Here is a 15,729-nt window from a genome sequence, read left to right as displayed (position 1 = left end):
GGGAAGAGCTTATTAACTTATTGATCATCTTATTATTTTTGACATGTTTAATTTCTCTCATTAATTACATTTTTTTCATAGATGTGAAACATGTTTTGTTGGGTGATAATTTTATGGCATTCAATATCTGTTTTTCCATTTCTCAGCAGATGCATATTAGAAGAAAATGTCAATACCATGTCATCTGTAGCTCAGATTTGTAGGCAACAAAGATCTATGAATGGGAATTTTACAATCTGGCAGGTAGAATAAACTTCCATAGCAAATAAATCCAGAAGTGTTACTTAGCAGAGGCTCCCCAGTCTTTGTAGCTTAAAGAGAGTCTCAGGGAAGAGAAAATGCCCCCTGCTTTCCAGCAGCGCCATTATTAGCATGCATTCTCATTGTGATTCTCCTTTTACTTCCCTGCAGTGTTCCTGAAACTGGAAAGGAGGAATAGCTTCTTGTCTGAAATGGTTTAGGGTCTTCCGTTATAGAAATAATCATCCATTAATCTTAAGATTTGCTTCTCCACAAGTGAGAAAATTAGCAGGTAGGTTGTGGAATAGAAGAGAGACAAAAACATTTTGGCTGAGAGTATTGTTTTACTAATTTACCTAAATCATAGATTTTAGCTTAATCAAAATAACTTATTCTCTTTTTTCCCCTTGACAAGGGTTAAGAACAAAGACTAATTCCTATCGCATTTTCCCTTTCCTAGCAGTTTGCAACTTGGTTAACTTAATTGAAATAATTAGTTTTAAATTTGGGGTTAGATATTGCAGAAAGCCTAGATTAGGGAGACATTCTTTTAGTGATCTATTGCTCTTGTGTGTTCTGCTGGGTGCTACATGTAGAAGACAGGACATTTATTAGGGGATACTTTAATATATGAAGTTTGGCCCTGAAAATGATGAAAATTCTATTTTAATATGTGTTTACACAAATTATCTCATAAATAAATAAAATTTGATACTGACCATTTTGATGAAAGCTACTATTGTTCAGTATGATATAGCAGAAGAGAATCCCATAGCTGCTACTGCCTTTTTTCTACCCAGAATAAAACAATAATTCCTTGATTTTCTATTACAATTGTCATTTGCCTGTTCTGGTGTTTTACAAATTACAGCTTACAATTTGAATTGACCTCTGCTTAATATGGCTTTCACTCCTGAGAGCTGCAATTATGATTGTGTCCTCAGGTGCTTTCCTTGTTTAGAACTGTAACTCAATTTGCCCCTACAATATGTCTTCTGTGTTGAGACAAGATAAATATAAGAAGGAAGAGCAGAAGGATTTCCTAACTTCTGGTAATAGCTGAAATAATTTTGAATAAGGATTTCTGAAGTAACTTTAATTACCCATGTAATCCTGATAAACTATGTCTTTCAAAGCCTAAAAAAATTAAGACTACCTCATTTCTCTGGCCAAGATTGTATTCTGATTATTTTTATCATAAACATAAGGAAAACTGCAAAATACCAAGAGCCAAACCAGTCAAAGAATTTCAGACCGCCTTTAGTCTAGATCTAATTCTGTGACAAGTTGATTGTAGATATTATCCACACTGCTCTTGCCCACTATTAGTCTAAAGTCGAGATTGTTCAAGCTCTCAAAAGTTCCTGTACTCCACAAAAAGTGTCACACTTTCCCTGATTGAGAAGAAAATTCATTTATTCATCTATCTATCCATCCATCAATCCATTCATTCAATGTTATGCTCCTTTACTTGCCTGGCCTTCCTTTATATACTGAGGATACAATAAGAAAAGAAAAGAAATAAATAGATAAATAAAGCCATTGTCCTCCTGGGAAGAAACAAACTATAAATACATAAGTACTTACATCAGTATTTATGGAGCAAATGCAATGGAGAAAATGAAGCCAGTTAAGGGGTTGGGGGATACTGAGAAGTGTCATCTTAGCCAATGTGGTCAGGGAAGAAGGTGACGTCTGACCTGAGATCTGAAGGAAGTGAAGTGGAAGGTTACAGAGATCATTCAAGTGTTTAACTTTGGTCATACAGAGCTTTGCTAACTCTAAGTGTGAGCCGATGACCACTCGCAAATGCATCATGCAGGAGCTTGTTGGAGATACAGAACTTTAGGCCCCACTCTAGACCACCTGAATCAGAATCTGCATTTTAACAATATCACCAGGTAATCCGTGTGCATATTAATGTTTGAAAGGTCCTAATAGTGTAATAAGTTAGTAGCCAAGTAGGACTAAAAACCAAATCTTCTAATTTCTAGCTTCTTTCTATGTCCTACTTTTCCATATAATTTTATACTGTATATGTACATATACAATGTATGTACATGCTTATTATAAAATAAACTAAAAGAAGACCATATTATATGGATCTTTTTTGAATTCTATAGCAAACAGATATTTTTTCCAAGATGGTAAGAAAAAGTTCATATTTATCTAAATGCCAGAGCTGTCACTAGTAATATTGAACCTACTCAAGTACATTGCATTATACTCTAGAGTAGAGTCTGGAGTTTGATAGCAGGTTGCTGAGCTGCTTTCACAGATGAGGGGCAGGACTTTTCCTTCTGCTCTAGGTTCCAGGCACAGAGACAGGTAAGAAAGCAGCAGTGACAGATGAGATGGCGAGCAATGCATCTGCTGAGCTCTCTCCCTAACTCCCCATCAAGCCAGAGCCAGGCAGTGTGCAGGCTCCTTCACCCCTGGCTGGGAGCCCTACTTGCCCCTGCCTCAGCCTACAGCAGCCCTCTGTTCACCCCAGAGCACTTACCCCACTACCCTGCCCAACTGTTCTTCATCCATGCTGAAGAGCAAAACCCTCTGCTTATGGCACACTTAAATAATCATTTCTCTCCCTCCCAGTTCCCAGACTGCTAAGAATTTGAAGCAGAATGACTCACCTTCAGGTGTAAACCATCACTGAAGAAACACCACTTACATGCACTTATTACTGCCCTAGTTATCACTATATTTATAAATTGCCTCACAAAAATAAAATAGCATTTAACAAAGATAAAAAATAAAAATAATCAGGTTTGCATGCTAATTTATGGAAAAACAACAATATGCCATTCTTTTCTTTTTTCCTTCTCCGTTCTTTTGAAATAAGTTCCCCAAATACTTTTCTCTAGGGTGGCTTTTTTTTTCCCCTGGGAATATACCTGAGGGCATCTTACCAGCTCATTCTTTCTTTATACAACTCTATAGATTTCTAACCCATAAACACAATACTAAAAGCTGTCATGGTGGTGTATTGAGGCTACATTCACATTAGGAGTTTGGCAAAATTTCAGATCATTTACCAGAGACCCCAAGTGTTCATTCGTATGAAAAAAAAGAGTTAATCAAATGTTTCTAATATACACATAGGGAGAAAGACAAATCACAGTAAATTTTTCTCTAGATATACCAATGCCTTTTTCTGAAAATATGTCTAAGGATTTGTATATCACTCTATTATATAAGCAGTTCCTTTACAATGCTCTAATTTATTTATCTCTCAGAAATTCTAAATGAATGATTCTTATTGCCCACTGAAGTATTCTGGAAAGGAGAAGTACACACACAACCGAAGAAGATGATGAGAAAGATAAGTCACAGTTGCTGTCAGAGACAATGGCTGGTAGTATTCTTCACCAGACTTTGATTCCCTATAGTTTTTTCCTGCTAGCTATTCTGTGAAATACATATTTATTGTTCTACACCTCGATTCTCTATTGTTAAGTTTCTGCTTTGTGCCTGACAAGTCAGTGGCAGATAGGCCCCTCCATGAGGGTGTTGTGTTTCTCCCTTTAGCAATTGAGTAGATGACAATTTGTTATGGTGACACTTCCTTAGGTAAAAGTGCTAGACTGTTAGGAACCCCCCAAGTCAATATGAAAAAAAACCAATGTTGCTAAATTTCAGGTATTATGATTCCTTACCACTGTCCCAGGGCAATCTAAGAACTTCGTGACTCACAGAATTGGAGCAAGATTTCAACATGCTTTAAAGTCAAGCTAGCTTCCAGATGATATTCTTTTCTTCATTATTTATTATTAACTTTGTTTTGATTATATTATTTATATGATTCCTAATTCCAAAACAAACATTTGCAATACAATAAAACACATATATAATTAGACTATTAAAATTTGGGGGGATAGAGACTTAGAGCATCCAAAGTGATGGTTCTTAAGTTTCTATGAATGTTTGATGAAAGCTATGAATCTTCTCTCTATAAAAACACAGACATGCACATTTTGAAAAGAAAACACAAACTCATTGGAAAACTCCTAAAAATGTTTGCTTGAAGAGAACAAATGGTTTTGTGCCAAAACTTGAGGTCGCAAACTCAACTGCCTAGGAGACCAGGAGGAAGCAGAGTAAAATGGGCTGGAGGAATAAGGTGAGAAGGTGTGAAGCCTGAGGGGAACCAGACCAGAACCTCCTCTAAGCAGAGCAGCTGTCCAGCAGCCACTCGGTTCCTGCCTTCTATTAACAGGTGGCAACGCGGTCTCAGTGCTGCTACCAAAGCTTCCAATTTCTCAAGAGAAAACTCAAGTCTAGATTTTGTTGTAAAGTATCTCAATACTTAAGCTTTAGCAGCTAATTCGAATTTGTTTCAAATGCTATGCAGAAAAAAAAAAACAAGCAAACAAGATAAAATAACCATATGGTGGCTAAATGACATATGTCTGAAGCATAAGTATTCTGTGCTTTGTAAAAAGAGAGTTCTATTATTCTTGTAGGTACTCAGTAGAAAAAGCTGGTATTTCCTCATAGAAAACTAACCTCACAGAAAATTTCCTCATAGAAAATTAACCTCATAGAAAATTAATTAATTCATAGAAATATTTTTGCACTGCGCTTTCACCAGTTGAAAACTGTAGGAGTACCTGAAGATAAAGCCAAGACTTCCCTCAGGAAGCAGTTTTGGATCTGCTTAAAGGTATGAAAGTGTACATCATTAAAACCACATTTACCATAAAGGAGAAAATTTTGGCCTAAAAATTCCTGACTACAGGAGTTATAAATCAGTTGCTTCAACCTTTAAAAGGCCTTAGTGTAGCTACCACAGCACATTTGTTCTTGAACAAACTTTATGCTGATTGACTAACCATACTAGCTGCAAAATGTTCCCTCAGATGACTCTATGAATTGAACCATGAAATGGAGTTATTTGCAATTGTCCATGGAAGTGATAAAGAGCATCTGCATAAAACAATCATTTTGCTTCTATCACTAAAGGCAACGGTAAAGGTTTTATCTGCTTGACTTGAAGCAAATTACTAAGTAAACCTAATATGACTATATTTTTCAGCAATTGTTCCAGTCCTCTCCCAAATAGGTAGGTGTCCTTGATGGCGTGGATCAAACCATCTTCTAAGAGTTCCCGGGAAAATAGCAGGAAGAAAGCCTCAATTCTGTTCAAAGTTCATTGGTATAGATAGATACAAAATAAACTACTGAAAAGTTTCCCTATGAAACCAATGTATGCCTGTGTCCCTAAATGTTATTGTGCCACCAGGAAATAGTAAAATAAAAGATAACTTCTATAGCCTAATAGTGTCACCTTTTCCTGGTAGAATGGTTTCATGAGGTGGTTGGACATATTTCTGGTTTCAAAGCATCCAAACTTATTTTTCTGGCCCCTCTGGAAATTCTATAAGCTACTCATTTCCATATAAAGCCCTCATTTTTCTTTAATTGGCTAGAGACAATTCTGTTCCAGCAAATCTAAACCCTATTGACATAAATCCCAGGACCTTAGAGGTGGCAGACTTTTCTTATGTTTTACAAGATGAGAATGTTTCATTGCATCCTCACGAAAGAGTCCTGCCCTAAGAATGGCATGGAAGCAGAAAAGCGACCAAAACAGAAAAGAATCTGCAGACTGGGACAGGCAGTCCATCAGTAACCATTGTTTTTGTGACTAATTGCCTTTGACCAGAGGGCCCAGCTCAATGTTCGGATGCTATGGAAGATCTGAGAACTTTTGCACAATTTTGGGTGAGGAAAGGGGTTAAGCAACAATAACATGGTTGAATTTCCTGATAGCTAAGCAAGAAGGGAACTCAGAGCTAAGTTTAAGTATCATAATAATGGAAAAGCAAGCACCACATGTACTCACCATCAAATTGGTATTGACTGATCAACACTTATGTGCACATATAGTAGTAACAGTCATCGGGTGTTGGGCAGGTGGGAAGGGGAAGGAGGGGATAGATAAATTCACACCTAATGGGTGCGGTACACACTGTCTGGAGGATGGACACGCTTGAAGCACTGACTCAGGTGGAACAAGGGCAATATACTTAACCTAAACATTTGTACCTCCATAATATGCTGAAATAAAAAACAAATAAATAAATAAAAATATAGCTGATTAAAAAAATACAAAAACATTGTCTTTGATAATAAATTATCGCCAAATAAAAAATAAAACAAAATAAAACAAGAAATACTATTAGTTCTTGTACTCTTGAGTTTATCAAGGTTCATATCCATAATAACAATGATAATATCTGTAATCATAACGAATCTATCAATATTGATATATAGCACGTTTTGACTTATGCAGCATTTTCATTTATGTGATCCAGACTACAATCAGCCTGCCTTAGTATCAGCGTTCCTACAATACGCAACATTCTCATCTATATTTATTAAATTAACAACAACCACAAAGTAGGATGATCAAAAAGAAATTCAAATTAAGGAAATGCAAGAAACAGCTATTGAGTATCAAGTTAGGGTAAAAATAATGAGCTAAGATATTTTATTGAAAAAAGGAATGTAAAAAGTCAAATATATTTGCAAAGCATAGGATCTCTGCAATATTCAAAACTGAAGAATAGTTATTAGGAAGAATCAGATTCTACCCATTATCTTAGATGCAAAATTGACAGTCTCCTAGTATGAATATTATTCTCTCAGAGGAAGCTACTGCTTTGAAAATCTTGTCATTACTAATGGAGTGAGTTCAATGCTCCTAGGTGTTCTAATTTAAGTGGTAAGATTAGCTTTCTCAGATATAGACCCAGATTCTCACATTAACCTAAAGTGGCGTCTGATTAAGAGATGAAAACTGTTTTGAGCAAACAAATTCAGTTTTTGATTGGATCTTAGTGATTTTACTCAGTCCAGCCCAAATAAAAATGAATCTGGTTCATAGAACACTGTACAGAGATTGGCAAATGTACATTTTCAAATGACAACATTTTAAAACTTCATGAAACTATATCCATTTCAATAAGCAATTTTAGTGATGCAACAAATATTTACTAAGTTCTTACTATTTGCCAGCACTGTTCTTGCTTATACACACAGATACATAGACATACACCTCACTCTCACATACGCACATTCTCACACACACACACACACACACACACACACACACACACTGGGTGGTAATAAATTCTATGAAGAAAAGCAAAACAGGTAAAAGAGTTGATAGGAACATTTGTGAGAAGTGCTACCTTAGGGAGGGTGTGGATGTTTAGGGGAGGCCTCTTTGGCCTCTCTGATGAGACATTAGATCAGGGACTAGAATGAAATAAAGGCATGAATCATGGAGCTGTCTCTGAGAAAAGCATGGTAAACCAAGGGAATATCAAAGGAGAAGGTCCTAAAGCCAAGTATGTATGGTGTGACTGAAGGACAGCATCAAGGCCAGTGTGATGGGAGCCCAGTGATCAAGGGAGAATGACGTAGAAGATGAAGTCAGACAATTAGCAGGAGCCAAAACATGTAGGCTGTGGAGTGGTCTTGAATTTTACAATAAATGAGATGAAAAGCATTTAGAGGATCTTGAACTGAGGAATTATATAGTATGATCTTTATATGAAAGTGTCAATCAGGCCACTGTGATGATAGCAAGTTATAGGGGCAAAAGTGAAGCAGACAGGTCAGTTAGAGGCGACTGCCATGATTTTAAAAAGAAAGAACAGTTGCTTGGAATAGGGTGGTAATTGTGTAAGTAGTGAATATGGATATATTTCAAAAGCAGAAGAAACAGAATTTGCTGGATTGGATTTAGGAGTGGAAGAAAAAGAGGGACAATAATGATTCCAAAGTTTTGACCTGACCACCATCGAGTAGGCTGGAGTTTGCTACTTTCTGAATCGAGGAAGACACAGTAGAGCCAGTGGCAAAAATACAAAAATTTTACCTTGGACATCTTTTATTTGAAATGCTTATTAAAACTCCAAGGGGAGATGTCAGAAGGTAATTGTATATATGGATCTAGTGTTCATGAGTCTGTAACTCTGAGAGTTGTAGCATTTATGTGTCATCTGAGACCGGGGGATGACATGAGAAGCCCTAGGCAATAAATGTTGATAGGAAATAAAAGAAGACTCAAAGCACTGAGCCCTATGACATTCCATTATTTAGAATTTAAAGAGACAAAAAATAACTAGAAAAAAAAAAAACGACTGTAACGAAGCATCCATTGAGATAGAAGGAGATCGTGGTTCTGAAGGGCAATTAAAGACAGAGTTGCTTCAAGAAGCAGAGTGGCCAGCTGTGCCAAATCCCACTGACCGGCTGGGTAAGATGAGTACTGAGACACAGCCATTGGATTCGACAAATGGAAGGCAATTGAGGCTAAGCAGAAAGCAATTTTAGAAAAGGGATGGGGAAAAAACCTTATGTGGAGTGAGTTCAAGACAAAATGAGAGAAGAAATAAAATAAGGGAATATTCAGAGTTTAGGTATAAATATAAAGAGGCAGTAAGTGCAAAGGAAAGTGAGAACAAATGAGGTTATTCTTCCTCTGTTTGTTTTTTGTTTTGTTTTTAAAAGAGAATTTTCAATAAATAAAGAAAAATGATAACGCAGAAAAGAAAAGAAGAAATAGCTAGATTTTATATATACTAACTGAGTGGAAAGTAGATCAAGTGCACAATTATTAATATATGGTTTACTCTTAGATAAAAGCATGAACTATTCATCCTTGGTAACAGGAAGGAAATGAAAGTATGTCAGTACCAATGAGAAGATTTGGTGGAGGAATATGTAAAAGTTCTCTTCTGATGGCCTATATTTGGTAAATGACAAAAGAATGAAGGATTAACAATTGAGAGAAAAGAGGATAGAGTAAGTGTTGAAAGTTTTCAAAAAGACGAGAAGAAATATAATGGAAATATTAGTTCCCTAGAAGATAATAGTGAATGCAAAAATTTGTCTTTCTGTACTTCTTCCAAAAACTATAAAGATAAAAGAAGAGAGAAAATAAAACAACCTGCAATGCATAACTACAGCATATCCAAGATAAAGTGACTATTACAGACTTCAATTTACATCTAACGATGGAGTATAAATTAGTACATTCTCCATGGAAAAACGGTTAGGCAGTAGCTACTAAATCTAAATCTGTGCTTATCCTATGACCCAGAAATTCTATTCCTATGTATATAACCAAGAGAAAAAATAATACACACATACACCCACAAATACACATGTAGTACAAATTTAAATTGTCTAGTGGCTTAAGAGTGTGGGAAAGAAAATGGAGTAGAGAAATGTAGTTTCAACTGTTAGGATTTCACCATGGAGAGATCCACAAATGGATTAAGAGTTTGTGAAAGGAAAGGATTATTTGTCATAGGGACCACTGAACTGAAAGATAAAGGGTTATGGCTCTGGAGTGATTCCTCGGTATAACTACCTTCTCACTCTGTCTTTTAGCCCAAGGAGACTGCCTCTGAACCTCTCTAGGTCATGGTGATTCTACCTTGTAAACACCTCTCCAACCTGAATGTCTCTTCTACGGATATTATTTATCTTCTGTCTTCCCTGTCATACATCCCATTCTTCATTTCACCCACAGAATGATTCTTTGAAAGCACAAATATGATCATGTCATATCATATTTGATATGACTTCAAATCCTGACTTCCCCTGTTATCAGGATCAATGTCATACTCCTCTGCATACACTATGAAGGCTTAACTTGGACCCTAAGATTCACACATCCATCTATCTTTAAATCAAACCAGGCTACTTACAGCGTCTATCACCACATCTCTGTATCCTTGTATCTGTTCCCACTGCCACTGGCAGCAATAGTTTTCCCTGCCCGTTGTCCATTGAATGCCTACTAATCATTCCTGATACAGCTCAGATGCTCTTTCCGCCACAGTGTTCAAACATGACTCATTGTGATCACCTCCCAGCAATACACACAGATAAGTCACCCTGTCCTCTGACCTTCCACAGAACCTGTGAGCATCTAAATATGTTTTGTTTTGCTTTGTTTTTATTTTGTTGTATCTTTTTAAAGGGTTTTGACGTCAGACAAAACTGGATTTAAATTCTGACTCTGACATTTATTTTCTCTGTAATTGTGAAAATATCCCTTAATCTTAGCTCCTCAGTCTCTTTAACAGTTAAAGTCTAGACAGTAACACATACTGTCTCAGTTCCTATCCTCATTGCCACTATTTGTCATTTTTTTCCATCCCACAACAGGATAGAGTAGCACAGAGGGAAAAGATATCTTCAAATTATTTCCATGATGGGATAGGCTCTGTCTGCAGAGAATTCTTTAATTAAAGTATTTCCCTAACAATAACTAATGCTACCAAGAACAGCCTTATGAAAACATTAACTTAACTGACAAAAAAAGAAAAATGAGGAAATAACAACAGCAAAAATCGTAATTATGTCCCTTCGAGGAGACTGAGATTTTTTAAAAAGTATTCCTATATAAAATGCCAACACATAGAAGAGGTTGGGTGATGGGTTGAGCACAAAGGAAAATCTTGTATTCGCTCTTTGAGTGTTTGTGTGTGTTTTGTGTCAGGGTATATTGGGAGAGGCAGAAGGTGGTAAAAATAGCCCCAATTCTGTGTTGTGCTACTTACTGTCATCAGTGACAGCAAATGGATCTGAGTTCCAAATTTGTAGTCATGGGCTCAGGGCGGTGAGCCTCAGTGATTATCTAGAGTAATATTGTGTGGTGCATTTCCCTTGCTTTTAATGGCATAGCCTTTGATTTCACTCTAGCAGCACTAATTAATTATGCATTACAAAGGCCAACTAGGAGAAAGATTTTACCCTAAATTTACAGAGACATAAAAAAGGTTAAGTAACCTTATCAAGGCCACACAGCAGGCTTTCAACAGAGCCAGGCTTATAAGCTCTTTGAATATTCACCAGTGAAATATTTAATATTTAAAACAAATTTTCCCAAAGTACCATCAAATGTAATGAACAGTGCATTTTGTGTATAGAATGAAAAATGAGAATGCTCTGAGGGAAAACAGTGAAATGACTCACTGTTGGTGCTAGTTGAAAGAAAGACACTAGTTACAACCGTTCCTGTGTTTCAATCCACTTTCTAAAGAAATTCTGAACCTTTTACAATTTGTGATGTTAAGGCATCCCATACTATTGTGAAATGGTCTATAATCGAAAGAGCCCTTAGCTATCTACGGAGTCAAAAGACCTGGGTTTGAGTTCTGACTTCAAGTACCACCTGTGCGACCTTGGACAATCACTTATGCTCTCAGAGCCCCAAATCCATTATCGATAAAACTGAGAACACTAAGACAATAATTACCAGGGTTACTATGAGGGTTAAAATGATAACGGAAGTGAAAACCTTGCAGATGGCAAATTGCTATACTAACAAAAGGTATTATTATAGGGAAAGAACACAAAAGTATTTTCTCAGTTAGAAGATGATAAATGTATGACTGCAATTGGAATTTCACTTAGGTTTAAAGCAGAAAAAGCCCTGCCAGATGGAAATAGAGATTTGAAGTAGCGAGTGTTTGGCTACTTTTCACCACATTAGAACAGTGTGCCCTTTTTGGTCTGAACAAATCTGTCCCTTACTCATTGTCAGCCAGCCTAATATAATCAATCCTGAGGGATGTACTGAACTCATTTGGCCAAGGTTTTCAGCTTGGGGCTAAAAATCTTGTGGAGCAAGCACTCTGGCCTCACAAAGCCACCATGGAGTCATTAGTGTCCATATTGAGCAGATCAGGCTCTGATTCAGGTTTTATCGCAAGCAATACCTTTGATATATTTTTCATGTTCACTGCATTAAACATTAATATGTGAATGCCACAATAAAGGGTGCAGTTTTTCATTAAATAAATAAATAGGCACCAAACTTGAGTGAGAAAAAAACCATTTTAAATCAGATATCATATAGCAAAGAAAATAAACCAAGGTTGTCATTACACTTAATAACTACAGACATGACTTATAGGAAGATGGTGAAAAGGTCAGATGGAGGGGATAAAATCCTTGACATGCCAAGTCTACCTTTTTTCCCCTCTGAAACCTGTAATGCAATCAACATAATTCTTCCAGTACATGTTCCATACAAAAAGAAGGTTCAACTGAACACTGTGGGTGAATCACAGCTAGAAAGAGAGCACAATTTATATAAGATATCCCAGTGAACACTATTTGTTGTTTTTGCCTCCAACAATTTGAAAAATTACATTGAAATTAAAATCAATGACATAAATGTAGTACATGTTACCAAATTTCTTCAGAAAAAAATCTAAATGTAGTGCTCTTAATATTAGCCCATCATTCCCATATTAAAATATATTAAATGAATAACTACATTTTAAAAATGCTATTAAGCCTGAATGATTTTCAATAATCTCTCTCACAAAAGGAGGATACATAAAAGTTATTGTTGGGGATTTTGTTGATAAGAAAATATAATTTTGTTTCAGCAAAACTTCCATGTTCAGATGTAAACAGAGCTTATTTCTACTAATATGATGATAAAACCACAACTGAAATATTCTGGTTATTTTAGAGCAAAAGAGACAATTCTGCAATTTCTAGTGTAATTGATTTGGCAATTGCTTTCCACTATAACTTGGATCTTACATTGCTGAAAAGTTGTGTATATATATGTGGAAGGGAGTTAGGGTGGTAGGGAGTGTATGTATGTATGTATGTCCTGCTAGAAAAAAAAAAAAAAAACAGACGGCAACTACAACTTTCATAAAATACCTGTAACAGTTTTGGCCGATGACTCGCAATTGGGAAAAAATGGAAATATTTTTCAAAGGGAAATTGGGTAGGTTAGAAGTGGTGAAGGGAGAGAATAGTGGAAACATTGAAAAAGAAGACTGTTCCTGAACCAAAAGAATAGAGGTGGGAATGAAGGTGTGGGCAGGTTAGAGAGGCATTTCTGAGATAGAATCAGTTTCATTTGGATTTTCTAGATGTGGAGGGTGCCAGGAGTAGAATTGAATGGCGCTGGTGTTCAGAGTTTAGGATTAAGTAGGGAAGTGGCACCATTAACTAAGTTCAAAATATAGGAAGAACCATTTGGGCAAATGATCATAAGTTCCATTTCTAGTGGGATAAGTTTAGGTAACTATGATTCATCCAGATGGAGATATAAAGCTGGTATTGGGAACTACAAATTCTAGAGTTAGGGAAGACTCTAAGGCAGAGCTTCTGAAGCTTTCATGTGCATAGAAATCATTAGGGGATCTTGTTAAAATGTAAATTCTTTTTCAGTAAGTCTGTGATAAGACAAAAGATTCTACCTTTCTTATTAGCTCTCAGGTGATGCCAACGTTGCTTTCCTAGGGATGATACTTTGAGTAATAACATTCTAGCTGATATGAAGAGTAAACTGTTCAAATAGTGCTACTCACATCAAAGGCAATGAGCCTCATATAGACAAGCAAGGCGGCCCTTGAACTGGCTGAGAAATAGAGTATATCACATAACACAGCTTCATTTTTTTGTGCATCATCCAGATGGCTACTCAGGAAGGGATACATGAGTTCAATCAGTCACAAAAAAAAGAATCCATTTAAAATGACTGCATTCAGTACAAACTCAAGATATAATTTGGTGAACGGTTATAACCTCTGAAACTACAGTGCCAAATCAGAGGCCATGATGATGGTCATGTTCACATATTTCCCAGAAAGAAACTTGGTTTCCAGGCATAGTTTTGCCACCAGCTTTCTGTGTGACTGTCTAGGTCTCCCAATTTTATCAATTATTTGAAGAATTTGATCTAGAAAATTTTTATTTCCCTGTCTCATTTCCCCACCGAAGGTTGCACACCTATGAAATCGTTCGTCTGAGTTGGCTTCTATCAGCCATTTGGGTAGAGGGCCCTGCTCTTCCATGAGGCCTCTCTGGGAGGTGGGGGTCACATCTGGCTCATTTATATGTTCAACCCCCACCCCTCACACAACACTTTGCTCACAATAGCTGTTGGCTGAATCTGCACCTGATTAACCTCCAGCTTGAACATTATATGATTCCTTAATTTTAAAGTTAGCATCATGGTAAACGCTATCATCTCTTAATAAAAAACCTCACACAGTTACATGGATTAATGACTTCACTGTGAAGCCAACGACTCAGTGTCCACTCTCTGATGCAAAGTGTTTCCTCAGACCCAGAGCTAAGAGATGAAATAAAGCCTTGAGAAGTATGAGCACTAATTCTGATTCCTCCACTAATTCTGATTCCTCCAAAATTCATTTGAATCTTTCTGTTTTAGAATCTCAACAAGCCCAGGTTCTGGCCTTTTGGAGCTAATGTCATCCAAATGTCCAGACATTCTTCACTGATTTCTGGGCCTCAGGCATCAGCAGAGAAGTAAGCATGCACTGGGTTTCAGCTGGCTACAGCAACAAGCTGTGCACAGAGAAGGTCTTTGGCAGCCCCTTATTTTCAACAAACCTGTGCCATACCCACTTCCCTGTATATGATGTTTGCTCCTGCAGGCCACACCTGGATATCCCCATTACCCTAACCCCGGATAGCCCCTGCCAATTAAAGAGACTTCCTATACAGTTATCTATATTCCTTCTTGCCCAAAATAAAAGTAGTTTTTAAGCAAAATGTCCTTCCACTACCTAAGCACATCCCTGTTGTGCATCACAAGTCTCCTATCACAGTCTTCTGATAACTTCAGTTGGCCTAATGGCCTTTCTAAACACCCTCTGAAATACAATCTGTTCCTCTTGGCACTCACAAGTACCATCAGTTACTTTGGGTACACTCTGTTCGTAATCCTTCCTGGCACTGTCATCATGCCCCAGCGATGGAGCTCATTGCCCCAGTGTTTGGTGGCTGCCACCGGGAGAGAGGAACTGTGTGAGGTAAGGCAGGCTGTTCGTACAGACTCCAGTCTGATGATCACCACGTCCATATTACAGCCCGAGCAACTTGTGAAAGTGCCATCTGAACACACTGGCATGATTATACACTTCTAATTTGAGAATCCAGTGCAGAACAGCAAAGAGTTCTGGAGTGAGGCACAGCCAAATGGCTTTGCTCCTTGTAATAAGATGACAAATCTATACAGTGGGCATCAGGCCATTGCTAATGCTGTTCTTGGATAGAGCAAATTTGAAAATAATACCAACAATAACTTTCATTCTACAATTGTTATGAGCAGCATGTACTGAGTACCCAGCCAGTGCAGGTGCCCAGCTGACACCATGAGGCTTACAACCAAAGAGAACATTGTACTTCCCCCAAAGGAACCCTCTGTCACAACCAAAATGTCTTCCCAGCACCTCCAAAGAAGAAAACCAGATTTTGTAAACCTGTCTTAGTAATCACGATGATGTTAAAGGCTCCAAATGACCTTTATCTCTCCCTCTGATTTCCCTATTGAGCTTTGCACCTCTATTAAATCATTCTTCAGAGTTGACTTTTATCAACCATTAGTGTGGTTTCCTCTGCCCTTTTGTGACATGCCAGCCTGGGGAAAGGGCGGGACCTAATTGACTTCTTTTGATGCTCAAC

The sequence above is a fragment of the Propithecus coquereli genome, unplaced genomic scaffold (assembly GCF_000956105.1).
Source record: "Propithecus coquereli isolate 6110/MARCELLA unplaced genomic scaffold, Pcoq_1.0 Scaffold313, whole genome shotgun sequence".
NCBI lineage: Eukaryota > Metazoa > Chordata > Mammalia > Primates > Indriidae > Propithecus > Propithecus coquereli.
This window is presented reverse-complemented; position numbering follows the sequence as displayed.